General features: G+C 34.5%; 1 long non-coding RNA gene across 1 annotated transcript; it reads left to right on the top strand.

Annotated features, from left to right (window-relative positions):
• The first annotated feature begins 345 nt into the window (after window positions 1-345).
• LOC139495397 (uncharacterized) lies at window positions 346-5,138 on the top strand. Its single transcript, XR_011657324.1, has 2 exons — window positions 346-1,201; window positions 1,870-5,138. It is a non-coding gene; the product is annotated as an uncharacterized lncRNA (long non-coding RNA).
• Window positions 5,139-6,552: the final 1,414 nt, after the last annotated feature.

Raw genomic sequence — 6,552 nt, 5'->3', positions numbered from 1 at the left:
TGATCTTGAAACTGATAAGATGGTTTGAATGGTTTGTCCTTTCATTTTTCCCCGCCATTTTTACCATGAAACATATTCATATATTAATGTGACATATGATAGTAAATGAGAAAACTCGCAATAGATATTCATACCTTGCCGATTTGAAGTTCTTTAAATATCTTTACTGGTTTTTTTCCAATGTAAAAATGTCATTAAGAAATAACTCCTACAGTTATTGCCTGCTTAAGTTGATTTCCATTCCCAAAATCAAGCAAAAATATTACGAAATGTAATTTTTAGCTCACCTGGCCTAAAAGGCCATGTGAGCTTTTCTCATCACTTGGCGTCCGTCGTCGTCGTTAACAATTTTTAAAGGCAGTGCTTTAAGGCCTGACTTTTAAGTCATGAGGTTCATCTTTTCATACGCAATCTTTGCAGGGGGTCTTTTGGCCAGAAATAGATCCGGAAATGTTCGAATTTCTCCTCTTCTTTTTATGGTATAATATGGTTTTTGTTTCTTTCATTTACATTGGGGACTAAAGAAACGATCAGTGTGTATTGTTCGTTTTATAGAACTTGTTATTAGTGTGTATTTTGCATTATAAGCAGTCAACCTGACTACAAACTATCATTATGTGTATTCCGTGTGGAAAGAGGTCGGGTCAATTTCGAGTGTTATCTGACATCTAAAGATTCTTTAATTAGTTCAGACGTTGATATAACAATGAAAAGTCGACTGAACATGATTAATATTGCATCTTCTATAATTCAAAGCGGAATTCGGTTTATGAACGAGAAACCGTAAAAGCGTTTCTAGTTATGTATGTTGTCTACGTATTATCATGGTTCCCGGTACTACGTTCCGGGTATTAGCTATTTGATATATGTGATGTGTAACATTACGATCGGGTACCAGCCAATCTACGTGTGTATGTGTACATGATTTCCCGCCAAAATGGCCGATTTACAGCTAAAAAATAGTCCATAAACATTCCGTATAATGATATGCAAATTCATGATTAGTCGTAACTTTTTTTTATCTTTGTATAATAAATATAACAAAATGGATTCCACAAAATTGAAAATAGCATTATTTTACGAGGATTTCTCATATTTTTCTCACTTCCGGGCGCAGTAATACGTATGTTTTGAAGAAGCTCGAAGGATTTGACAAAGTGAATTGAGAAGGAAACGGATAGATATACGTCCTTGCTATCAGGTAAAACAATTTAAATGTACAGAACAAAACATTTACTTCACGCAAATAGTACAATTAAGCTTTTTACTGTCTTACACGACTGTAGTCGAGTGTTTAAACGACGGCGGTGGCCTACAAGGTACGGGTCATACTGGGTCAAGTCTAAATATGTAAACATATCCACGTGCTATTAGGTAGAAAGCATCGTAATGCAATGTCTACAATTTTTCCTCCTTTATACATCGTTTAACCAGATATATTTCTCCTTTATACATCGTTTAACCAGATATATTTCTCTTTCAAATACTCTTTATCACGGATTGAATGTACGTATCTTTTCTAGTGTTTTCTTGTCCTTATTAAAGTTCATTTGTTGATGTTTAAATATTTTTGAACGACTGAACACAGGAGTGAATGAATGCAACAATTATATATACTGAAGACTTGGGCTGTAAAATGATAGTGTACGTATATCATACTGATAATTATTCTAGCAGTAATTATGTTAATTTAGGATGTAATGACAGGAATTCACGAGTTATGCCTCAGGCTTTCTGAAAAAATATCAATGACAATGTAAACAGGAACAAAACATTGACACGAATGATGCTCTCTTCTATGTTATAGTTATTTAGGTATGTGTGTTGCACAAGTTTCAAAAAAACTTAAGTTATAAAACTTTTTTTCAGGGCACAAACCCACTTTAAAGAGACTTGTCTACTGCCATACCCATCCTATTTTCATGCTCCATTTGCAAGCAAGAGACTGAATGGTTTGCAAAATTAAAAATCAGGACGGTGTCCAATTAAAACAAAAGAACTAGACTGGATGAATATTGTAGGAGAAATCTAGAGGAAAGTTTTGATTTGTGAAATTGGTTTTCCTGAAAAGTCATTCATCCTAGCCTGCAGAAAGGAACTATAACTGTCCACCACCAACTGACGAGCTAATGTTAAGCTTCACATATGGTATTACTCAAATACCATCAATGTCTATGTTTTCAGCACAGATTTCACAAGTTATGACAAAGCTGTGCTTTTTTTTATACCTGTTAAAGAGTTGTATACTAAATTTAATTTTTTTATCAATAAATATATATTGTGTCATTTAAGAACTTGTATTTTGCCAAAAAATGCATACTAGTGAATGAAAGTGGTGCAGTTCATTTTGCTTTGGTATATAGAATTGAATTACAATTGTTCATGTTATTGGAATGCTTATAAAAATAAGGAGATGTGGTACAATGTATATGATATTTAGTGAGTTTATCAAGCAAAAGTGAATAAGAAATAGGTATAAGCAGTTACAGGTACTACTGTACAATCTCAAACTATGAGAAAAACTCATACCGTAAAGAGAATTTCATATTTACAAGTAAGTTTTGTTTTTGCGTTGAATAATTTTCTTCTATTGTTTTAATTGCAAATATGGGAAGTGGTTAAATGCTACTGAGACAGCTGTTATGGCCACAGAGCTTTAATTGAAAACTTCTTTTTCATTCATACCGGTAGATTTTGCCTGGAGTTAGAAACATATCTGCCAACTTTTCAAAATGCACATGGGGGTTTTACGTAAAAGATGGTCAATATAGTCATACAAAACCTTCAAGGGGGCCTTCAAATGGAAGCAGGACAAGTTGCCCACTGGCTAATCGCCCCACTTTTTTAAAAACTGCCACAAACTGATTTATCAAATCGCCCCACATGTGAAATTGGTTAAATCATGTTTAATATTACTCCTGTCAACTCGCCCTACTTATAAAAAAACCGGTAATATTTAGATTAATATATACAATTAAAAATAAAAACTCGCACCACTTTAACGAAAACTAATCTACACAGAATACAAACAAACTGAAAATTAATTTAATTACTATTATTGATATATACTGAAATTATAATTCTAAAAATAAAACTGATTGTTGAAGAATAACTGTAAGTTTTGAAGCTTAGTTATTTGCATAACAGTTGAAAAGAAACCAGTTAAATGTATCAAAATGCAATATAAGGAATTTAACTTATATTTAATGGAATAACATCTTTTTCCATAAGTGGGGCGAGTTGGCATTACTAAATTCATCCTGGTTAATAATATATTTATCTAGATTTCACCCATTTCCATTAGGTGGGACCAGTTGGCAGGAGAAATATTAACGGGATTTATCACAGTTCACAAGTGGGGCGATTTGGTAATTCAGGTTGGGGCAGTTTTTTTGTCGAGCCTGCGACTTTTGTCGCAGAAAGCTCAACATACATTGTAGGGATAGTGATACGGCGGCGACGATGTTAGCTCAGTTCTTAATAGGTTTATATTTTAGAAGGTCGGGGACCTGGATGCTTCATACTTTGTATATGGTTGCCTCATGTTATGAAGATTCCGTCGGTCACATGTCCAATGTCCTTGACCTCATTTTCATGGTTCAGTTACTACTTGAAAAAAAAGTTAAAAATTTTTGTAATGTTAAATTCTCTTTTATTATAAGTAATAGGATAACTATATTTGGTATGTGCGTACCTTGCAAGGTCCTCTTGCCTGTCAGACAGTTTTCACTTGACCTCGGCCTCATTTCATGGATCAGCGAACAAGGTTAAGTTTTGGTGGTCAAGTCCATATCTCAGATACTATAAGCAATAGGTCTAGTATATTCGGTGTATGGAAGCACTGTAAGGTGTACATGTCCAACTGGCAGGTGTCATCTGACCTTGACCTCATTTTCATGGTTTAGTGGTTATAGTTAAGTTTTGTGTTTTGGTCTGTTTTTCTTATACTGTTTGCAATAGGTCTTCTATATTTTGTGTATGGAATGGTTGTAAGGTGTACAGGTCTACCTGGCCGGTGTCATATGACCTTGACCTCATTTTCATGGTTCAGTGGTCAAAGTTAAGTTTTTGAGATTTGGCCTTTTTTTCTAATACTATATGCAATAGGTCAACTATATTGGGTGTATGGAAATATTTCATGATCTATATGTCAGTCGCACAGGTTTTATTTGACCTTGATCTCATTTTTTACGGTTCATTGCTCAGTGTTAAGCTTTTGTGTTTTGGTCTGTTTTTCTTAAACTATAAGCAATAAGTCAATTTTATTTGTTGTATGGAAGAATTGTAAGCTGTACATGTCTACCTGGCATGGTTTATCTGACCTTGACCTCATTTTCATGGTTCAAAGGTCAATGTTTAGTTTTCTTGGTTTATGTTAAGATTATGTGACAGTTGTAATAACGCTTTATTATTAGGACTATCAACATAATATCAATGATTAGTAAAGAAGGCGAGACATTTCAGTGTGTGCACCCTTGTTTTTAAAGTGGGGCGAGTTAGTGAAAAGTGGGGCGATTTGCCATGGATTCCCTTCAAATATATTCTAATGTGGATTTTGGCTTCTTCGTGCATTAGCAAGTTCATAGCCATTGTTAAATTAATTGTTTTCTTTAAAATAGTCGACAAAATTGCTCTTACAAAATTTCCATTTGGGAGCCTTGAGCTCGATTGGGGAAATACTCTGCAAAAACTGACAGTTGACAGGTATGGTCATCAAAAAAGTTGACATGTTACTATGTACATTTACCATTATGTTACTTGATGTCCTTGCTATACACACAGTACAGAGACTAGTCAATCTTTGTGAACTTTTTTTTATGGGAGTCATAGAATATGTGTATACAATCAATAATTAAAAATAGTCTATTTATATTGAAAAGGAAAAGTTCTTATATGTCTAAAGAAAAGGGACGAAAGACACCAAAGGGACAGTCAAACTCATAAATTTAAAGCAAACTGACAAGGCCATGGCTAAAAATGCATTTCATGGGAGGCACAGAAAATATACTGTAAACAGTAGACTAGATATAGGTGAACTAGGTACAAAAGAACTCTAAATCTTAAATTCTACAAACCACCTCTGTTCTATCCATGGAAGATAATGATATAACTGGAATAGAAATACACACAACCTGTAATTAACTGCCTTTACAGCGCTTTCGCGCTTTGATTCAAACATCTTCTCCTCTGAAACTACTGAATGGATTTGAATGAAACTTAGCATGATTGTTCCTTAGATTATCCTGCACAAAGTGTGCGCTTCGATTTTTGATCCGTCAAAAAACATGGCCGCGGTTACTTAAAATAGAACATAGGGGGTCAAATGCAGTTTTTGGCTTATATCTCAAAAACGAAAGCATTTAGAGCAAATCTTACATGGGGTAAAAATGTTCATTAGGTCAATATCTATCAGCCCTGAAATTTTCAGATGAATCAAACAACTCATTGTTGGGTTGCTGCCACTTAATTGGTAATTTTAAGTACATTTTGCAGTGTTTGGTCATTATCTTGAATATTATTATAGATAAAGATACACTGTAAAGAGCAAAAATGATCAGCAAAGTAAGATCTACAAATAAGTTTATATGACCGAAATTGTCAATTGACCCCTTAAGGGGTTATTGTCCTTTAATGACAATTTTTCACAATTTGTTTTGTTCATTATATTTACTAACTTTAAAAATCTTCTCCTCTGAAACTACTGAATGGATTTGGTAAAACTTAGCACGATTGTTCCTTCGATTATCCTGCACAAAGTGTGCGCTTCGATTTTTGATCCGTCAAAAACACGGCCGCCGTTACTTAAAATAGAACATAGGGGTCGAATGCAGTTTTTGGCTTATTTCTCAAAAACGAAAGCTTTAAGAGCAAATCTGACATGGGGTAAAAGTGTTCATTAGGTCAATATCTATCAGCCCTGAAATTTTCAGATGAATCAAACAACCCATTGTTGGGTTGCTGCCACTTAATTGGTAATTTTAAGGAAATTTTGCAGTTATTGGTCACTATCTTGAATATTATTATAGATAAAGATAAACTGTAAAGAGCAAAAATGGTTAGCAAAGTAAGATCTACAAATAAGTTAATATGAACAAAATTGGCATTTGACCCCTTAAGGAATTATTGTCCTTTAATGACAATTTTTCACAATTTGTTTATCATATTTGGATATATCGGATAGGGACAGAAAATTTGCCCCGCAACAGGCCACCTACGGACCCCTCAACGAGATTTTGCAAAGGTTCTTAACGTGCAAAGAGTGCGGCAATCTCTTTACATGAGGCATCGGATTAAACGTCCCCCTTCTGACCGGACGTGACTGAGGACTTGATACATCCCGCACAGCCAAACGGACGCCCTACTTCGGCAAGCGTTTTACTGCTGGTCGGGAGAAGACCAAGTGACCATAATTCTATACCCCAGTCTCCCTTTTAAACTGTATGATAATACCAATGGTTTCAACATGAAGAAACAGATGTTGTCAATATTGGCAAAAGATTATACTACGAAATAGCTACAGAAAATGATGCATGGACTGCCAGTTTAAGGTAT

The sequence above is a fragment of the Mytilus edulis genome, chromosome 11 (genome assembly GCF_963676685.1).
Source record: "Mytilus edulis chromosome 11, xbMytEdul2.2, whole genome shotgun sequence".
Taxonomy (NCBI): Eukaryota; Metazoa; Mollusca; class Bivalvia; order Mytilida; family Mytilidae; genus Mytilus; species Mytilus edulis.
The sequence above is the reverse complement of the archived record's forward strand: the minus strand, read 5'-3'. Positions and strand labels throughout refer to the sequence as shown.